Below are 22,217 nucleotides of genomic sequence, written 5' to 3'. Positions count from 1 at the left end.
CTCAGAAGGGCCATATGTGGCCCTCCCAAGCTCCATTTTTGCTGGCAGAGGTACTGCAGGCCGGTCCTTCACTATTTCCAGGGCAGCCCCATTGGCCAGATCTTAGCACCCCATGGGCCACATCTGGCCCACAGGACTTGAGTTTGACACCCATGCTTTAGGATATTTTCAAACTCAGTCTTACTTTTACTGGACTCTTTTTCTATATCAAAGTTGATGCAGTTCGGTTGCTAATGAGAAACAAAAGGACAGAGCCCTAATCTCCTTTACAAAATTCGTTTCCAATATTCTATTTGTTTGGACAAGAATAAAAACTCCACACAATGCATTACTTAAGATTTTTTATTAATTGGAAAACAATCTAGTGAGCCATCCCAGTAGACTGATAGATATTTGAGAGAAGATGGTATGATTAATAACTCATGTCTTATACTTTGATAAGGCTATGAGAAATATGCTGTCTAAGGCAGCCAGTTTGGATTGAGGCAATGCCTCCTACAAAGCATCTTGAACATCATCAGGGTCTTGTGGAACAACATTTTGATTAGCTAAGTAAAAATGAATCACAAATGTTGGCATACAGTTAAGGTACAGATTTTATCCAAGGAATGATCAATTGGTTGCAGAGTTGATGAAACATTAAAAGGCAAGATCAATGGAAGACATTATATCCTTATAAGACAAAGATGTTCTACTCAAGGCCTTACTGTCTTCACCATCCTCATCAGGCATGGGTTGCAATTACAAAGATATGGTAATTGGTAGCATTAAATCAAGTCCCTGAGTGAGATCTGCTGTCACAGCAGCAAGTCCTTCACTGAAAGCTGGCAAAGAAATTCTCCCTCTTTCCCCTGGCACAGTAGGAACATCAGCCAATCACTGGCATACAGACACACTACATTTTCAATCTGTTATAACGATACCCTCTTGAAGCAATTTAGTTAATTGTTGGAATCAGTCTTTTATAAAGAATCCCATGTTTTCAAGTTATATTCTTTAACTCAAAAATAGCAATGCATTTATATAGACAAGGGGAGGGGAGAAGCAAAGATCCAGAGAAATAGGAAAAAAAAACTGACTTAAAATTGTAGTCAACTGCATACAGTCTATGTTTACTCAGAAGTAAATCCATAGTATGTCCAACAATTGGGAGGAAATGGGCAAAAATACAGAATTTTATTGGATAGTCTGGTTTGACCTTCAGTCAGCTTTGTCCTCTGGCAAATTCACTTTTTTGATCACCTTTTGGTTTGCTCCGCTTTGTGTCCTCTCCCATGGAGGGCTGCAAAAATCAAAAGTACTACTAGATGGAGGCAAAATTTCTCCAAGTGTCTTGTGGAATGATCTTAGAGACACAAATAGTATGAACAAGCCTGGCTGGTCACCAAGGAATTTGGCTAGTGACCTGGGCAAGAAGAAAGTGGATTAACATAAAATAAACAACTGAATCCCAAACAAGCAAATATTTTTACAAAATATTATTAAAATAAAGGTTATTTTTGATTAAACTGTTTTATTATCTTACTATGTGAAGACAATCACATTATCTCAAAGAAAAAACACACTTTACATATTGAAATATACTGCAAAGCAGTTACAAATAAATAGATTAGCTCTTCAGCATAGCTAATGTCACAAGATCCAGAAAGTTCAGCATTATTTTTAAACTGCTACAGAATTCCTATGTTTACAGTACCCATAAAAGGGGATCGCAAATGTGCTTTCCAAAAAGCCACTGAACTGTCTTGGTTTGTTTTCCCCCTTGAAAATATTTTGTTTCTCATCCATTTCTTAGATGAGAAGCTAAATGTTTTCAAAGAAAAAAAAACCAAGAAAGTCCAGTTGCCTATTGTAAAGCACGTTTGGGACAACCATGACTTGGATGATTGAGAATCTCCCTAGACCAGGGGTCTTTAACCTTAAACACTCAAAAAGTTATTTGGACCCATTTCCCACAGAAAACACCACAAGCCATATTTGTCTAACTTTCAAATATGAATTTAGCTTTGAGAAGGCTAATTCAGAAGGCTGTTTCTAAGTTGTTTCTCACTCTGAGTTAAAATTTCACTGGCAAATGGTACTTGGTGATGCTAATGATTCTTCCTAATGTATTGTTTGAGGACAAATTTCCTCAATGCATACTACATGCTTTAAACATGGTTAGGAAGTACTTGAGCTGGTCACAAAGGTATTTGGCAAGTTCTACTGCACTTTCTTATGTTACATCCTACAATGTAAGGATTTGGGGAAAGGTTGAGAAGAGAAAAATGGCAGAAGAAAGGAATTAAATTAGTACTGAATTTAGGAACAGACATGATAGTTCTTATATAACATGTTTCAGACAGAAAGATTATTTTCAAAACTGTTCACATTTGCGTAATTCTTTATCATCCTGATGCAGATATTCTTATGAAAGCATTGCTGAATGTAGTCTTTAACAAGGCTTTTTCCTTACAAAGCACTTTAACTGATGTTCTAAAATATATTCGCTCTCAACAATAGTGGTTAACTGGTTGTTACTATATTTTTTTCAATACTGACAGATTTGCTTAATCACACAGTAATGATATATGACCATGGCATGACCAATAAACTAATATATAGTTTGAAAGTTGCCATCTTATTATTCCTTGCAGTACCTATTTGATGCCATGGTGTATTTTTCAGATTAGGGTAAGGAAGAGTTTAAATGATTTAAAGAATGCTGGTTTGCAGACATTATTGCTTATATGTCATCCAATAGCTCTTTGGACAAGAAAATGGTTTGAAGCAGCTCCGAATGGATGTAAAATATTACTATCACATTGTTTTTAATTCTGTCTTCCACTCCACCCCCAACTCACCTGCATATGTTAGTCTAAGCATTGGGATTGAGAGTGAAAAAGAAATGTTAATAAATAAATACATATTTCATGAGTAATAGAGACCAGCACTAGAATTAATCACTACAGCCCTTTGACTGACCTAGCTGTCTATTGATAATTGTGCCATAATATATATATAGCTGGTTGTGACAATAGAAACAAACTGTTTGCAAATAATAGCCTGAATTGCTGTTATGAACTGGCTATTCATACAGGACTTAATTGGGTTTCTTTGGACCAATCCTTCTATCTTAGCCCCAACCTATTTCTTAAGGTAAACTTCTGAATTTAAAATGAGAAGGGAGTCCCATAAATGCTATGTGAAACTCTTAGACAAAAATAGGCTATAATTATCCTAAAGAAATAATATGCATGCTTGTCCCCATGATTTAGATGTCATCGCCAGCAAATCTGTGCATGTATCTGTCACATTCCAGTGTTCACATTGAAAATAAACAGAGTTAGTTTGTTTGGTGAAAAACTTTATCTCTAAGAAACTACATAACTGGCACTAAATGACTATGATACAAAGGTAAGCAAATCCAAGTCAGTTCTAACAAAGTTAACCCCATCACCATATATATACCATTACCCCACCCAGTTCCACCCACAAATCCACCCAATTACCCAAATAATACCCCTAATCACAAGCACCAATCACCATGATCCTCAGGTACCCTCAGCCACACACCCCAATCAGTGTCATCATTGCCTCCTTCCTTATCGGCTGCAACCAAATAGAAGTGTTACTTCAGAGTAGGCGGTTCCACCCGAGTAGAAGAATTACTTCAGAGTAGGTTCTGAAGTGCAGCTGCTGTCCAGGGGGTGTGCCACCGATGACATGGGCGGTGTGCCTGCAGAGTTATGAGGGAAGCCATGTGGAGCCACTCTGCATTGCCATGTGTTCCCAAAGAATCTACTCTGGAGGAGACAGCCCAGGAGCTGCTCTGCCCACATGTAGGCACATGCTCAACCGACATCAGAGAGAGGAGAGGACGGGCTTCGGTGGCATTAGCAGCATGAGCTCCAGTGGTGGCAAAGAGCAAAGGAGAAGGCCTTCAGCGGCAGCCTGAGCAACATTACCAGCAGCAGCAATGACGACGTGGAAGCCCTCTCCAAGGTCGGGAGATAGTGGCGCTGCAGAAAAGACGCCGACAGCTACCCCACGAATGCCAGCACAAGAGCTGACAGTGTCATCTCTCCATCTTTTAAAATGGTAAGATAAACAATGATTTACAAATCAAAAGGTATATACTCTGAGCAGTAGCCATGTGCATAAGTAATTTTCTATACAAAATTGGAGACACTTGCAAATAAAGTATGACTTTCCTTGTAGAAAGGTAGTTGTTCCACAAAGATTGCTGTCATTAACACAGCTCTTTCAAATAGATTTTTATGATCAAAAGAAAAAAGAAGGAATGCTAAAATGTAATAATAACTGGTTGGAAAGGTCAATGTAGTATGAAAAACTGCTAGCATTTGTAGCACTCAAGGGTTGGAGGTAGGGTAAGATAAGTCCCTGAGGATGTTAGGTTATTAAAAACCTTCTTGGACAAAAAAAGAAAATAGAAAAAAAAAAGCTACAAAAAGGTGCCAAAGTCTGAGACTACTGACATTTGTATCCATAGCAATAATTTTGCAAATGACTAATCAGAAAGAGTCAATAATCAGAAAGATGTTCTCTGAAGTGAACACTATTAAATTATTTCAGGGAGGAAATCAATTATCTCCAAGGCAGCTATACCTCCCCAGCTCAATATCCAAATTTATTACAGCTGCCACAACTACAAAATGCTGAAATTTGAAACCTTTCAGCAGTGAAATCATTTTGGTTTCTTGGGTAAACTGATAGTTATCTTACATTATATAAATAACTTTTAAAACATTTCTGCCTTTTGTCCATAAAAATGGAAGGTAGAAATCACATTTTAAAGGAACAAGAAATTTAAGTAGAATAAGTAGCATTTGATATTGAAACAAATTCTGTTTTACTTGAGAAAGTATGTTTTGGAATTGGCAAAACACTCCAGGGTTCCCAGTTCCATGTATACATTTATGCATCAGAGGTTCTTTTATAATGAATAAATCTTTTTGAAGACAAAGGAGAGATCTGATGACAATAGGCAAAAATACTTTTTTAAAAAATACATATTTTCAGTTTAATCAAGAGTTCAGATACTAACACAGAAATTTGTCTATATATTTATTTCTCTCTCAACTATCAAAACAGGATACATTTGACATGGAAGAGCAGATGTTGGGGGGGAAGCAATAATATGGATCTCCTTAATTTTTCTGGATAAACTGCAGAAAAGCTAAGGATGCTTATAAATAACTTTAACATTTAACATTTTATGCAGATATGGGGGATTTAAAAAGGGAGGAAATGGCTTATGTTATACATAGAAAGGTTAACGAGCAAATCGATTTTATATCTGAATCTTAAGATTTTAGTTTTGTTTCTGTAAAAAAAACCATAATCTTTTATCTCTAATATTCAGTGACTGTTGAAGTCCAAAAATTTCAAACGAGTTTTAAAGCTTTTTAAAAATAGTATTTTACATTTTTTATTGTATCAGAATGAATGGCGTTTTTCATATTTGTTTCAAATACTCTTTCTAGTGACACCCACCGACTAATACAGCCTTCATGGAATTTACACTTTTACAGTACTCTGATTTCACATTTCCAGGAAAAAAATGATTCTCTGCTATTTTGCAAAACATGTTAGATACACATCTGTTTTTTGATCAGTTTTCACACCTGCAAATGTGCCGCAGGTTGTGAATGGCAGTTGGTCTTACCTGAACTGCTATTTTCAGGGTTGGAACAGGAGGCTCCAGTAGATGATATTAACACGCCCAATTGGCGACGAGACTGGGATGAAGCTGAAGCCACGCCTCTGTGCTCTGCCCTTGACTTCCAGTTCATCGAAATGAGCTCCCCCGAGACCTGAAAACAAGGCACAAAGGAAAACTCCCTCCATCCCAGCTAGACTAACTACCTAGGGAGGGAACTGGAGCGTCCTGTTCCAGCCCCAAAAATAGCAGTTCAGGTAAAACCAACTGCCATTTTCCGGAGTGAGGGACAGACACTCCAGTAGATGGGACCTACCAAAGCTAAGTCCCATGGGCGGGAAACTAACAATCTGCAATGACCTGCTGTAGCACCTTGTAATGCCAAATAAATGGCAATGGTGAAGCCCACGTAATCGCTCTGCAAATGTCCCCCAATGGAGCCTGGGAAGCCCAAGCCACCGAGGTGGCAGTGCTCCTCGTTGAATGTGCCTTGATACTGGCCAGCACAAGCAACTTCTGGGACTTGTATGCCAGGGCAATAGCCAAGCGGATCCACCGGCTAATGGAAGACGTACCCCTCATACCCAGCGACAAAGGTTGGAAGGATAAGAATAGCACCTCTGACCTCCAGAAAGAGGCCGTCCGCTTCAAATAAAAATGCAGGGCCCGTCGGATGTCCAATGGTGCCACTGGTGTTCAGGTTCCCTAATCAGATCTGGACAAAAATCCAGAAGCACAACCTCCTGGGAACGATGGAAAATGGAATTCACCTTAGGCATAAAAACAGGATCTAACCTCAACACAGCTTTGTTGCTATGGAACACGCACAAATCCTTCCTGAAGGAAAGTGCTCCCAACTCTGACACTCGCCTAGCCGACGTGATAGCCGCTAAAAACACCACCTTAAGGGTTAGGAGCTTCAGGCTAACCGTCCTCAATGGCTCAAATGGTTCAGTCATGAGAGCCCACAACACGGTAGGGAGATTCCATGTGGGGAACCTATGGACCACTGGAGGGTGCAAGTTGGAGACCCCCCGAAGAAACCTCTTAACAATGGGTAGTTGGGTGAGGGAAACTGGGCCTCACCTGGGAGAACTGTAGCAAGGGCAGCCATCTGTCTAAGCATGGTGCCCCGGGAGAGCCCCTTATCCAACCTGTCCTGGATGAAGTCCAGGACCTGTGGAACTGAAGCCCTGGTGGGCATCATCTGGTTCACCTGACACCAGGCCACCAGGAAACCCAGGTGGAATCATAGATCCTCGTAGTAGATTGTCTGTGTGAGGCCTCTATGGTTCTAATCACTTGCAGCGACAAGTGAGCCTTCCTCAGATGCTCCCGCTCAATCTCCACTGTGGAGATTGTGGCTCTGGGTGTACTAGCTTCCCCTGGTGCAACTCTATGTCCCCCTTTGAGATCCGCCATGGAGGCCAGACTGACAGGGTCATGAGATCCGCAAACCAGGCCCTCCTCGGCTAGTGAGGTGCAACCAGGATCAGCTCTGCCTGCTCCCTGACTAGATTCTGAACTACCCCAGGAATGAGGGGGAGAGGAGGAAAAGTGTACAGTAGCCTGCCTGGCGACCTTGTGCAAAGGACGTCGACCCCCTCCATTCTCCAAGTTGGGAACCGAGAAAAGAACTGGGGAAGCTGGGCATTGGCTGGAGTGATGAAGAGGTCCATCACCGGTTGCCCGAACATCTGGCAGATGCTCTGAAACAGCTCCAGGGAGAGGCTCCATTGTCCATTGTCCACCGTCTCTCGACTCAACCAGTCGGCCTGATGGTTGTCAATCCCCGTGATGTTCTCTGCCCGGATCGACCACAGGTGTCTCTCTGCCCAGCTGCCCAGAGACATCACCTTGGCATGCAGTGCCCTGGAATGTGTGCTACCCTGCCGATTGATGTGGGCCTTGGCTGCCACATTGTTGGTGAGGAGGACCAGGATGTGATGAACCTCGACGGAGGTCCAAAAGTGTTGAAGCACCAGATGGATCGCCCAGAGTTCCAACCAGTTGATATTGTGTCAGAGCTCCTACCAGGACCACCGACCCTGTGCCAATGCAATCCCAGGTTCATCCCCCAGCTGAACAGATTGGTGTCAGTGATGAGCATGAGGCACTCCTGATCCCTGAACTTGCACCCCTTGAGCAGGGCTGGGGACAGCCACCACATGAGAGAAATCAGTACCTGAGGAGTGGCTTCGACCTTGGCCGGTGAGCTACTGGTGTTGGCCCTCTGGAACGGCAGGAGTCACCACTGCAGAGTTCTGGCATGCAACCATGCCCACGGTACTACCTCGATGCAGGATATGAGCTTTCCCAACAAACTGGAGAGAAGGACTATGGGAACATAATGGTCGCTGCGGACCTGCTTAACCATTTTGACAAAACTGGACCGATGGTCCGGAGAGAGGAAAACCTTCCCTGCACGGGAATCTGTAACAGCCCCCAAATGGAGAATCCTAGTGGACAGGGTGAGAGAACTCTTTTCAAAGTTCACAGAAAAACCTAACCGTTGAAGGGTGTCTATGAACTGCAAAAGGTCCGCCCTCGTCTGACTCGGGAATGCCCCCTGGATAAGAACATCATCCAGGTAGCAATGCAATGTAATGGGGAAACCCATCAAGTACGCCGCTACTGCCAGCACCTTGGTAAATGACTTGGGTACGGATAACAACCCAAAGGGCAGGGCCCTATATTGGTAATGGCACCCCAGATAGGAAAACCGGAGGAAACGCCTATGCAGTGGAAGAATGGGGACATGGAGATAAGCCTCTGTGAGGTCTATAGATGCCATGAAGTCCCCTTCCTGTATGCTCACCAATATGGACTTAAGTGAGGCCATCTTGAACTTGCGGTAAACTAAATATTGGTTCAAGAGCTTCAAGTCGAGAATAGCCCTCCAACCCCCCAAAGTCTTTGGTACAAGAAACAAGTTTGAATAGAACCCCCGACCCATCTGGTACAAAGGGACAGGCTCTACAGTGGCAATGTCAAGCAGATGCTTAATAGACTGACGCATCTGCCTGCGCTTGTCTATGTTTTGAGCTGGGGGAAATGTGCGGAAGAAGTTCAGGGGAATGGAGAGGAACTCTAGCCGAAGCCCATGTGTGACTGTGCTGAGCACCCAAGCATCTGAGGAAACCTCCACCCAGGCCTCAGAGAAGAGAGCCAGGCGACCACCAATAGGTGGGGTTGGAGACCACCTATTTGCCCCGGCGACCACCTCCCCCTTGAAAGGGCTGCTTACTCTGTTGTTGGAGATGGGGCCTATCCTTGTTGTAACCTCTCTTGGGTTGCCTCTCCAACCTGGGGGAAGAGTACCTGCTTTGTTGAGCCTCCTGCTCCTGAGGGAGATACGAGCGCTGTGGTAGAACGGCATAGACTTCTACTCTGCATTTTTTGCTGAAGTGGGCAGCACCTTCTTCTTATTCTTTTTTTTTAATTTTTTATTTTTAATTTAAAACAATCACAATCCTTCTTTACATGCTATAGAAAGTGTATCAGTTGGTTACAAAAAGATTTTCATGCATCTCTTCCACAGTCAACAAACATACTTCATATTAACTCAAGCATTTTAACTCAAATATTTAAATATGTCACCATCATCATATTTCCATTTTCATTTGACTGTAATTGTTTAGGCGTCCTTCATCATAAAATATACCAAAGTTTAATACATAACCACATACTGGCCTTTCAATTACTATTTCTAAGATCCTCCACTAACACTAAATCCTTATGTCCTGTTCTAGCTAAACATCCATAACATTTAATAACAAAGTTTTCTAATCCTCCTTTCCAAATCACTGTTTAAAATTTACATCCAGTTTCTATATTATACCCATTTCTATATATACATTGTTATTCTTATCCCTCCTTTATTTGACTATATCCTGTATCATAACATTTTCCCCCTAATAATCGAAACTTTAGCTGTATCTAAGTTGGTTCCCTTTTTTTAAATTAACCTTTATGTATAATCCAAAGGGATTTCTAATCTTCCTTACATGGGTACCATTCCATATTCATATCCAATTATACTCATCATAACACTACACATTGTATACATTAGTAACATTATCAATTATTTATTTAAACTTTATCTATTGTCAATAAATTTCACAAGTTTAACTAGTTTTAAATTATATTCTTCCATCTATCAACCCATACCTTTCCAATAGCAAAACAGTCTCATAACTTCTGGCATTTGTGGTGCCAGTCCTCTAATCAGTCTCTGACAATTTTGATCAATTTTGTATGGACTCCTCTTAGCAACTCCTTGCTTATAAGATCTCTCATGTAATCTTGATGCCCTTCTTTTGTTTCCTTAATCATCTTATCTTTGATTGTCAGTAGTGTTATCTTTGCTATTGCTAGTGAAATTTCTCTCTTTAAAGCCATAGATTCTTCGTTTTCTTCTTCTTCTATATCTTGCCCTCTGGGATAAATTTCCCTTCCCTTTAATTCCTCTTCACTCTTTCCATTTTCAGAGACCGGCCAATCACCATAAATATCAGCAAATTTAATCTCTTTATATTCATTTTCCACTTCGATTTTTTGAGTTTAACCACCACATTTTGCACTTGATAAACATCTTCAACTTCTTCATCATATTTTGCTGTTATGTGCTCTAAGTCTGCAAACTTCTTGTCTATCCTCTCATATGTATTTGATAATTTCTGTATTTCTGAAAATACCTTTTGCAAGCTCAAGATTTCTGTTTGCTTTTGAAATTGTGCAATTCTTTCCAGCTAACAAACACAGCTGCTCTAGCTTGGAAGGTTAAAAAAAATTAAACATATATTCACAAAAACGTTCGTTTTCACTTTTCTCTGGTTAGAGATATACTTCAAAGGGACATCTGTGTGCTTCCCTTATCATCACTCTCTATAACCAAGCAGTAAAACCTTACAGTGCCAAGCCAAAACAATCAGCAAAGAAAAACACAAACACAAAAAGAAATACACAAACGCCAATAAACAAACCCTCCAGCCTCCGAGCAGCAGTGTTACCATTACAAATCTTATTTCTTTTGTATCTTTTTTGTATTTAAAGTTAGAAAAAGAGTCCAATCTGTAAATGAGTTAGAAAAACACCCACAGCAATGAAAGAGGAAAACTTTAGTCCATAGGTTACAGAGAACAATAAAAGAAAAAATAGAAGAAGAAAGCTTAATCCATCCATTTCAAAAGGCTTGCATAAATTCCATCCATGAAGATAGCATTTAAAAAGTAAGATAACCACTGTCCAAAACCATTCCAAATTTAATTCTGCCACTTAATTCTTCTGTTCTCCAATTTGAATTAATTTTAAGTTTTTTATAGGCAGTCTCTTTTTAAAACAGTAAAAGTTCCTCACCAGCTGGAAACACTCTTTCCGTATCCTTCCGTTTTGGAACCGACCCGACTTCGTCAGCATTGGCTGGATATTTTGTCGCCGGCTTCTCTTCTCTTGAATCCATCAGGGACTTTGCAATGTCCCTGAGGTCAGCAAGATGTATTCTTCCTGTTCACCGACTCTGCGGGATAGTTTAGGTCCAATTGGACCACCCAGTGGCAAAAGTATTGGCTGCGGTCTTGGAGTATTAAGACCGCATGTCCATATCGTCGCGACATTGGCTCCTCCTCCACCTTCTTCTTATTCTTGTCCTCCACGAGGAGTGGGTTAAGGGCAGCCCCGAAGAGAGAGCCCCCAGTATAGTTGGCTGATGCCAGTTGCCACTTTGCCTTGTTGTCTGCTTGTCAACCCCGGAGCCAAAGAAGGTGATGAGATGTAATGGACGCCATTGCCCTGGAAGCAAACTTCATGGCATTCAACGTGGCATCAGCCGAGAACTGCGCCACCGCCATTAACTTGTTTAGGTCCCGGTAGAGCCGCACATCTTCTGGGAGGGATGCGTTCCTGGATCTTCTCCATCCACAGGATAGCCATACGATTGAAGAACGAGGCAGATGCCGCTGCCTTGATGGCCCAGGCTGCTGACTGGAACGTCTTCCTCAGTGTCATCTCCACTTTCCTGTCATCTGCCTTAAGGTTGTCAGCCACATCCTTGGCCACCAGGGAGGCAGGTGATGATAAAACGACCACAGGAGAGTCCATGGTGGGTAGCTGCAATGCCTGGGAGAAATCTGGCTTAATATTATAAAAGTGCCTATCATTACTGCCAGGGTTGAGAAAGGCAGTAGGTTTCTCCCATTGTTTCTTTACCACCTCCAGAAATAGGTGAGGGGCAGGAATTTCCTCCTTAACCATCTTTGGTTCAGAAAAGACTGGGCCTGTAGGCTTCTTTGCTGCACCCCCTCCTTGGACCTCTCTTTAGCTCGGCCCTTTGCTCCTTCCTTAGACCCTCCTCAACCTGAGCGGTGGCACATGCCTTGCACAGGAGGGATTGGAATAAATTTGGTGGGAAAAGGCCAGTGAAGGATGGAGGATCTGGCTTGGAATCATCCTTATCCTTAGATAAATCAGGGTCCCGCTGAGCCGTATCCCCAGCCACTGATCCTTTGCTAACTAAGGAGGGAAACACAGGACGGCTTACTGGATCAGAGGGAGGATGTGCCTGAGAGGATCTAGGCCTGGGGGCCTTGTCGTGGTCAGATGCTAAGTACTGGGCAGCCTGCTGCTGTAGGCCAGCAGTAATGCCAGAGGAAATGGCCTTCTCAATCAGATTCTGCAACCCCCTGGGAAGGTCATCCACATCCAATGAATCCCAGCTGGGATTCACTGGATCCTGAGCTGCCCCAACTTGGGGAGCTAGGGTAGGCCTGGGCAAGACCAGATCTCCACTGGGATCCACCAGCATTCAGGAATCCTCCAAATCCAGGTCCTGGTCTTCCAGGGAAACAGGTGGCAAGGGGAAGCCTCCCCCAAAAACCTCCCAGGAGAGTCTGGAAAACCTGGGGGGGATTGGCTGTGGGGCACCCCCCAAGGGAGACCTGGAATGAGGAAGAGAGGCATTTAGTCTGCCCTGTTGGGCCCTTAACTTTTCTACCCTGGAAAAGGTTTTAGAAAGGACCTTGTGCTTCCTAAGCACATCCCTCTGTATGGCATGTGAGGGACGAGAGGCAGCATCCACCTTTTGAGCCCTAGCTGAGGATGTGGGGCACTGCCTGGAAGAGGGGTCCTCCCCAGGAGAGGGTGGAGGGGAAGGGGACCTTTGTGCCTCCTCTGCCATTTGCCACGTGGAAATACTCACGGCCTTGCAAGTGAAGCCTCCTCAATGCGCTCTCTCTCTGCTCCCTCTTCAGCTGCAGCAAGGCAAAGAAAAAGGGGAAAGGAAAAAGAATGCCGTCTTTTTACTTCCCAGGCAGCCTCAATGCCAGTGCTGAGCTTGGTGGGCTTCAGGGACTGCCGCCAAGGCTTCTGCCAGCTTGAGGCACCCATGTGCCGATTCACTGCTCCATGGCTCACCTCGCTGCCTTGCAATGTCTTCGTACTCTTCCCAGAGCCGCCATAGCTCGATTCTAGCCACTGGAGCAATCTCAAGTAATGTTCAACGATGAGAGGCCATGGGGCTAGAAATACTGAGCCCACAAGTCTCCCGATTGTCCAGGGACAATGGCGCCTGAGCCTTCCTAGCCCTTGGAAGGCAAAGAACTGTCTCTGGAGGCAAGTAAAAGAAAGCCCCAGCCAGGCAACTTACTGGCAGAAGAAGAGAGCAATTCCAAAGGAGGCTGCAATTGCCATGAAGGTCCAGTAATGGTAGAAATTCAGGATAAAATAATAGGTCTCACTTTTTGGCCAGATTGAGATGAACTGGGAGTCAAGGGTGGAGCACAGAGGCATGTCTTCAGTTTCATCCCAGTCTCGTGGCCAATTGGGTGTGTTAATACCATCTACTGGAGCCTCCTGTCCCTCGCTTCAGCTTAGTTAATGAATAATTGTCAAAGCATCTAAATAATTGTCTTTCTGAACTTTTCATCCAACACAACAAATATTATACAAGGGTACTAGTGAGAACTATAATTTCTACTGTATCAGAAAAGGTGTTCTCAAAAAATGGAAGCCTCACATAAGCAGGAAGACTGCACAGAAACACATGCTGTGACAAAGAGAGGCATCAGGAAGCATTCAATAAAATATAATGCTACAGATTATACCTTGTTTCCTGGTCTAATTGAAGGTGCTGGTTTTGACCTTTAAAGCCCTTGTCCAGTATGGTGGGATCCAGCAATGATTTCTTGAGAAGGCGGTAAACCAGTACCTTCTTAAGGGGACAAAGCAATACCCATGCTCAAAGAAGAATATACCATATATAGAGCCAACCCATGTAACAGCCCCTGGCAGCTTTAGGAGCATGGATCTAAAGAGCAAATGGCCAAGATCACAGTCATAATGATCCTATCACTTCTTCAAGCCCAACAAAACCATTCCTGGACAACATGTCAAGCCTCTACTCTGGACATCTCCATAGAACTACCAGCATCCAACTGAGAATGGATTTGAGCAACCTGATGCTATGCAAATTCTTCCACATAGCCCTGTAGGGAGCTCTCCAAGGCACCTCTACCTAAGGGGGCATATGTCACTTGAAACAAGGCTATGGAACAGCTATTGATGGAAAGAGTAAGGGCATAAAAGTTATCGATCCTTAGTATATATCATGCCTTAATTCAATATCATGCCTCTTCCTCTCAGAATTTCTAATACATTATAACAATAAAAATCAGTCCCTGCTTTTCATTTTTTTAATAATTGCAGTTAATGCAAAATCATAATCAGTAAATAATCTAATATTGCCTCTATTGAGATGATACATTCACTGGGTGTTTTAGTTTACTCTAAATTAGTTTTTCTGTTTTCAGCTACCTTAATGCACTGTCTACTATGACATTCAAACTAAATAGTATTAGTGGAAGTGATTTACTATGTATCATTATTTAAATGAAGTTTAATTGAAAAATGAAGCATTTGTTTTACATGTCAATAATATTAGAGAAGGAACATATATGAACATGAAGATTCAGTTATATCACACTGTTCATCTAGAAAGCAACATTCTTTGCATAGACAAAATATAAGTAAATTGCCTTATCCAAGGCTGCAACTATTTTATGTACTTACATTTATTTAGATCTGAATGATCTGATGAAATACAATGGCAGGGAAGACACCATTCACACCAAGTAAACATACTTTGTAATAAATAGTCTTATGCAAAGTTTTGAAGGGATGCTTTGACCAAATTTTGATTGATTCATTCATCAAAGATGATTTGCAAATCAAAGTGGAAACCTTAGGGCACGTTTCAAACCAATTTGGTTGCTTTTTTTAAAGAAGAGGGTAGTAAGATGTTTGGAAGCTTCATTGGTGGCTTTATCCACCCTCTGGAACACCTTGCTTCCTGAGTTATGGTCTTAATCTCTTGACTTTTAAGAAAGCACAAGATCTATTTTATTTCACGGGGCAATGATAAGCTATGATGATTGGCATGCTTTAATTTGTTTTCTGTAATTGGTATTACTTTTAGTTACTTTATGTTCTGCTGCATTCCTATAAACTGCCTTGAGCCATAAGAAGTAGATAGTTTGCACATTTTGTATAAATGAATATATTAATAAATCAAATCAGGCAGCCCTGAAATTCTTGACAATTTTGTGTAGAGTGCCATAGATTTCATGCTTTCTGTTGATTTCAATTGTTACCAATAGTATAGTATGTTACAAACACTCCTATACATTATATGGAGAAGGCTATTGGGGAGTTGAGTGGAATGATGGGCTGACAATAATATGAGAACATGGCCATGCTTCAGACATCAGAATCCAAGCTTGGGTTCTTTAGGGTTAATATTGTTTTCAGGCTTCAATCACTTTCTTTGCCACAAGCTTCCACTTTGCTGTCTCTTGCTGACCGTAACAACATACCTTTTATTCAACTCTTGCATTCTGAACACAAGAGCTGAATAACCTTAACTGCTTAAGATTAACCAGTTCACCCCTTTTATTTTATGCATTACTGGGCAGGTTTCAGCCACTCATCAATGAGTGGATGACTAGATTACAACTAATTTGCTTTTGCCATTCCATCAAAAGGAATGAATCCATATCTTTTAGACTGTGATATCTGGTTGGATCAATTATTTTCTGATTGTATACCTTTCTTCCTAAGTTGCCTCTCTTCTGCCAAAACAGGTTGTAAACAATATGAAAAAAAAGGCATGCCGGGAGTGGGATGGCATATTATTTTAATAAATTATTGTTGTTATTATCATAATCATCATCACTGTTGTTGTTTGTGTTGTTGTTGTTGTTGTTGTATTTCACAAGTACAAGTACTGTATTTTTGGAGTATAAGATGTACCAGAGTGTAAAATGCACCAAGATTTTGAAGAGGCAAATTTTTTAAAAAAGTTTTTGCACTCTGCAGACCTCCCAAAATGGCCCATTGTTCATGAAAACCGGCCCTTTTTTGTCAAAAAAAGGGCATGCATATCCTTTAGGTGGCTTATAGAATGCTCCTAGGGGCTGGGGGGGCAAAATGGCCCATTTTTACTCATTTTTGCCCTCCCTAGCTCCCAGGAGCACTCTGGAACCCTCCTAAAGGCTATGCATGGCCATTTTTGCAAAGGGTGGTGGGATTTTGGAAGGCCAAAATGTTGTATTCAGTGTACAAGATGCATCAGATTTTCAGCCTTTTTTTTTTTTTTTGAGGGAAAAAGGTTCGTCTTGTACTCCAAAAAAATACAGTAGTCTTCAACATGACCTTCAATTCACTTAGCAGCCATTTAAAGTTACAACCAGGAAGGTATTTACAACTCAGTTCTTAAGACCACCTTCCCCATGTTCATGAGACCGCATGTTGGGCACTCAGCAACTGGCCCATATTTACAGTTATTTGTAGTATCCCATGGTCATTTCACTGCATTTTATGAGAATTTTACTAAAAATCAACATTTATAGTAAATTACACTAATGACAGTGGCAGTTTCTTAATGACTGAACTTAATGATTCAGTTAACAATTGCAACAAAAAAAGAAAATAAAGTTGGGTCCGTCATGTTGATGATCTGTTTTATATCCATCATGACCTATGACCATAGTGGTCAGGTTCTATTATAGGCATAAGTCAAGAACTACCTGATTTATAGGTAGGTGCAAAAGTTAATCTCAATTGAAATAGCAATGCATGAGAAAAGACTATGCCCTCTATCCCCAAATATCAGCGCTCCGAATTAATTAGGATTTAAAATCCTAATTTAGTACTATTACCGTTGTATCTTTTTTTCTGTGTTTTTAACTATATTGTGGGGACTGTTTGTGTGAGTGTCTGAGTATGTCTGATTCGGAGGACCTGGCGGGGTATGCGGGGGTCATTGGGGTGGTTGGGGGAACTACATCCACGGGAGAGAGTCGGAGCATTGCGGTCATAACAGGGAGAGGCAGATACGGCGGGGACTTTAGGGCTGGCCATTACCGGGGAAGGAGGGTTCGCTATATCGCAGAGATCCCTCCTTCCGGCCCTATGAGTCCCACTCCAAGGTCAGATGGTGCGAGCAATCAGGACCCTGGTCTCAGGCTGCTGTCGCTAAATGCCAGGTCTGTTGTTCATAAGGCTCCCCTCGTCCGGGACTTGATTTTAGACGATGGGGCAGACCTGGCATGTATTACTGAGACATGGCTGGGCACGGAGGGAGGAGTCCCCCTCGTAGAGATGTGCCCAGACGGATTTCAGGTGCTTCATCAGCCGAGAGCCCAGGGAAGGGGTGGCGGTGTGGCTATTGTAGTCCGGGAGTCTTTAGCACCTCGTAGGATCCCTGCTCCGGAGCTTGCCGGGTGTGAGTCCCTACTAGTGAAGTTGGACCTCAAGGGTCAAGTGGGCTTGCTGCTAACGTACCTGCCTCCCAACTGCGTTGCAGCAGCCCTCCCCTCGCTCCTCGAGTCAGTAGCCGAGCTAGCAATTGAGTTCCCTAGGCTCATGGTTCTGGGGGACTTCAATTTGCCTTCGCTCGGTGAACACTCTGATGGAGCGCAGGAGTTCATGGCTTCCATGACAGCCATGGGCTTGACCCAGGTAATCCGAGGCCCTACCCACTCAGCGGGGCACACACTCGACCTCGTATTCCTCTCGGAGCAGTGGAGCTATGATCTTGGTCTGAGGGGAAATGAGACCATTCCCCTGTCGTGGTCAGACCACTGCCTACTGAGGCTAGACTTCCGGAGGCCAAACCCCCACCGTAGGGAGGAGGAACCGACCAGGTGGTTCCGCCCCAGGCGACTTATGGACCCTGTTAGGTTCCAGACGGAGCTTGGGATTATTCCAGATGCTCTCACCCACAGTTCGGCGGAGACTCTTGCTGCGGCCTGGCACTCGGCAGCATCAGGGTCTCTGGACTGGATTGCGCCACTACGGCCCCTCCGGGTCAGCGGCTCACGGAGGCCTCCTTGGTTCACCGAGGAGCTCCGGGAGATAAAGCGCCGGAGGAGACGCCTAGAGCACCTGTGGAGGTCCGATAGGTCCGAGTCGAACCGAGCACTGTTGACAGCATGCACCAAGGAGTACATTCGGGCTTTGAGAACAGCCAAAAGATCACACATTGCCTCCTTGGTAGCGTCCGCCGAGTCCCGCCCAGCCGCCCTGTTTAGGATAACCCGCTCCCTCCTAAATAGGAGGGAGACGGGGAACCCCCTACAGGGTAAGGCTGAGGAGGATGTTCAGTTCTTGGTGGACAAAGTTGCTCGGTTTCGATCGGACCTGGACTCCACTCCTGCAGATCCAGCCGAGACACAAGGGAATGACTTGGCAGACCATCTCTGGGTTGAGTTTCAGGATGTTGCCTCCGGGGATGTGGACAAGGCTATGCGAGCTGTGAGCGCCTCCACCTGTATACTGGACCCGTGTCCCTCCTGGCTGGTTGCCAACAGCAGTGAGGTGACACGAGGCTGGATCCAGGCGGTTGTTACCGCCTCTCTTCGGGAGGGGTACTTCCCCACCGCGCTTAAGGCGGCGGTGGTGAGACCCCTCCTGAAGAAACTTTCTTTGGATCCAGCAGTTCTTAATAACTACCGTCCAGTCTCCAACCTCCCCTTTGTGGGGAAGGTTGTTGAGAAGGTGGTGGCCTTCCAGCTTCAGCGTACCTTGGAGGAAGCTAACTATCTTGACCCCTTCCAGTCCGGCTTCAGGCCCGGTTACAGCACAGAAACCGCTTTGGTCGCATTGACCGATGATCTCTGGAGAGCCAGAGATGGAGGCCATGCGTCCATCCTGGTTCTTCTTGACCTCTCAGCGGCTTTCGATACCATCGACCATGGTATCCTTCTGCGACGACTGCGGGAGGTGGGGGTGGGCGGCACTGTTCTGCAGTGGTTCTCCTCCTACCTCTCAGACAGGTCGCAGTCGGTGTTGGTGGGGGGGCAGAGATCGTCCCCGAGGCCCCTAACTTATGGGGTGCCGCAGGGCTCGGTCTTATCCCCCCTACTATTCAACATATACATGAAACCGCTGGGCGAGATCATTCGGAGGCACGGGATAAAATACCATCAATACGCGGACGATACACAGTTGTATCTGTCCGCCCCGTGCCAACTCAATGAAGCGGTGGACGTGATGAACCGGGGCCTTGAGGCTGTTAAAGACTGGATGAGAGCTAACAAACTGGTACTCAACCCGTAAAAGACCGAGTGGCTGTTGTGTTTTCCTCCCAACAATTTGGCTAATGTTCCATCAATCAGGCTGGGGGGGCAAAATTTATACCCCTCAGACAGGGTCCGCAACTTGGGAGTCCTCCTGGACCCACAGCTGAGTTTTTACCATCACTTGTCAGCTGTGACCAGGGGGGCATTTGCCCAGGTTCGCCTGGTGCACCAGTTGCGGCCCTACCTGAACCGGGAGGCCCTCACAACAGTCACTCGAGCCCTTGTGATCTCTAGGCTGGAATACTGCAATGTGCTCTACATGGGGCTGCCCTTGAAGAGCATCCGGCGACTTCAGCTAGTCCAGAATGCGGCCGCGCGAGTGATCGTGGGCGCACCGCGGTTTGCCCACATAACACCGATCCTCCGTGAGCTGCGCTGGCTACCTGTTGATCTCCGGGTGCACTTCAAGGTCCTACTTACCATCCATAAAGCGCTCCATGGTAGTGGATCTGGCTATTTGAGAGACCGCCTTCTGCCAATTACCTCCCTGCGTCCCATCAGATCGCACAGGGTAGGCCTCCTCCGAATTCCATCCGCCAGTCAGTGCCGACTGGCGACTACACGGAGGAGAGCCTTCTCAGTTGCAGCTCCGACGCTATGGAACAATCTCCCCGTGGAGATCCGCACCCTCACCACCGTCCAGGGGCCTTCCGCACGGCCCTCAATATCTGGCTATCCCGTCAGGCCTGGGGATAGGACTTTACTCTCTCCCGCCCGAATGCTGAGTGAATGTTGTGCTTTTATTGTTAATTATTTTTTACTCACATTTTCTTTTATGTCTTGTCTTGCACTCCCCTCCCTCATTATTGTAAGCCGCCCTGAGTTCCCTCAGGGAAAAGGGCGGCCTATAAGTGTTCAATAAAACTCTAAAACTCTAAAGTCTAAAATCTTATAGGGCTAAAACTGGGCATAGAAAAGGGAAATGAAAGAAAGCAAACAATTTATATATTTATAGAACAGTATTTCCAATACATGCATCCATATTATCTGACATATACTGTACTCTTAGTCTAGTTAATCCAGCAATGCAAAATTGGTTTTACAATGAGACTATTATAGTATATATTATCATAAGATAATAAACAGATATAGTTTGTGCATTGCAATGAAAACAATTATGAAACCCTACAATATTGATAGCCTTTGAGTAGGAAGGTATAAGTAGTTTTAAGAGTAGTTTAGTAAGTTCTCAGCAGTTGTTCAAATACTGATTAAAAAAAGAACTTGGAAAAACTATGCAGTTTCCCAATATTATATATTAATCTGTCTGTCCATTCACAGAAAATGAAACAGCAATTCATGGTACGAATGCATACAGAGCATATGGGAATGGAGATTCCATAAAGAGCTAAGAGTCACGCTAGTAGGCGTGTAAACATCAATCAAGTAGAAAAAGAAGACATCTGATAGTATTTGTATTCTTGTATTCTTTGTGGTTTGTATAATAAAGAGCTGTTTTCACTTGTACAACCAGATTGTTTTCAAGAGAGCTATCCTTATTCTGCTCAAGGGGTATAGGCTCATCTCTGCTTTAAACGTTCTTCTTTTCTTCAGGCAAAACAGACCCTTGGTACCACATGACAGTATATAAGCGAATGATGCTGAGAAAATGAGACAAGTTGTAGCTAACATTTTTGACTGTCTTATAAGAATAATCTGACTAATGTTGGAATGATTCTATCGGCATTGACAGAAATAGCTTTTAAGATCCCTCCAGGTATGTTGAAAGCTTTAGCAGAGGTTACAGCTAATACAAACTAGATGCCAGATGACTAGAGATTTTTTTTAGAAAGTTATAAAGCAATAACATTAAGGACCTTGACTTATGTTGATAAGCTGAAAGTTTCACTTCTATAATTAGAAGGATGTCCATTGGAGCTGGACTTTCTGCATCTTTATAAATTGTCTTGTATTGCATCTAATAGTTTATACATGACCATCCCTAGAAAATGATAAAAAATTGATTGGTTTTAACAATTCCAACTGAGTATTATATCCCTTATTATCATTATTTCACTATGCATTGATTAACTATATTGCACTGTAAAAAAATGATGGATGTTCCTACTCTAATGACACCTCTCACCTCTGCCTGAAAGTCATGGAAGAAGCAATTGTAATCCATAAGCAAAGAATTGCACAAACAGAACAGTGTCTATAAGAAATGCTAGACATACATCAAAAATAACTAGGAAGATAAACATAGCTAAGTTAAATATTTCTTTCAAAGTTTTACCATAAGGATCTGTAAAAACATACTTTTTCCTGTATATTAATAACAGAAGTTTATTTAAATAGTTGATGAAGCTAGTTGTACAACAATAATTTCCCTGCTATTAAAAATAGGCAAGTGTTATTTCTTCTAACCTCAGGCAAAAAACTTTAACTTTCTGAAATCTTACCGACAAAAATCTGAAAAGGACTAATATACTGAATGTTCTGTCGTGCAACTAAGATCTAAAGGTCACTTGGGATCACATTAATTTTCCATCATGATCTGGATGATGATGATTATAAACAGATAACAGCATAAACAAATACTTTGCATTGAGGTATTTTAAATCATTTGTTTCACTACACTTCTAAGTTGAATACCAATTATTCTTTGGGGAATGAAAGCTATGATTTTCTGGAATCAAAAACAATTAGTTAGAGGACCTAAAATAAAAGTCTAATTTTACCATTAAGATTTCTTTCTAATTCCCAAAACATCTTCGTAGGATATGCAAATTGTAGAAGTTAGAATTTGTTACAGAAGAGAAATCACTCTGATTTCCAGTAGCGTGACTTTTAAATAGCTGCCCCTATGCTCTAAAATGATGGTTTCCCCAACTCTGCTTGCTTTTAGAAAAACCATTAAGACTTGATTCAGGCATTTGAGTCAGTTGAATGGAATCTCCTTTTGGTACTCTAGTTAACCA

This window comes from Thamnophis elegans, chromosome 6 (genome assembly GCF_009769535.1).
Source record: "Thamnophis elegans isolate rThaEle1 chromosome 6, rThaEle1.pri, whole genome shotgun sequence".
NCBI classification, from domain to species: Eukaryota; Metazoa; Chordata; class Lepidosauria; order Squamata; family Colubridae; genus Thamnophis; species Thamnophis elegans.
This window is presented reverse-complemented; position numbering follows the sequence as displayed.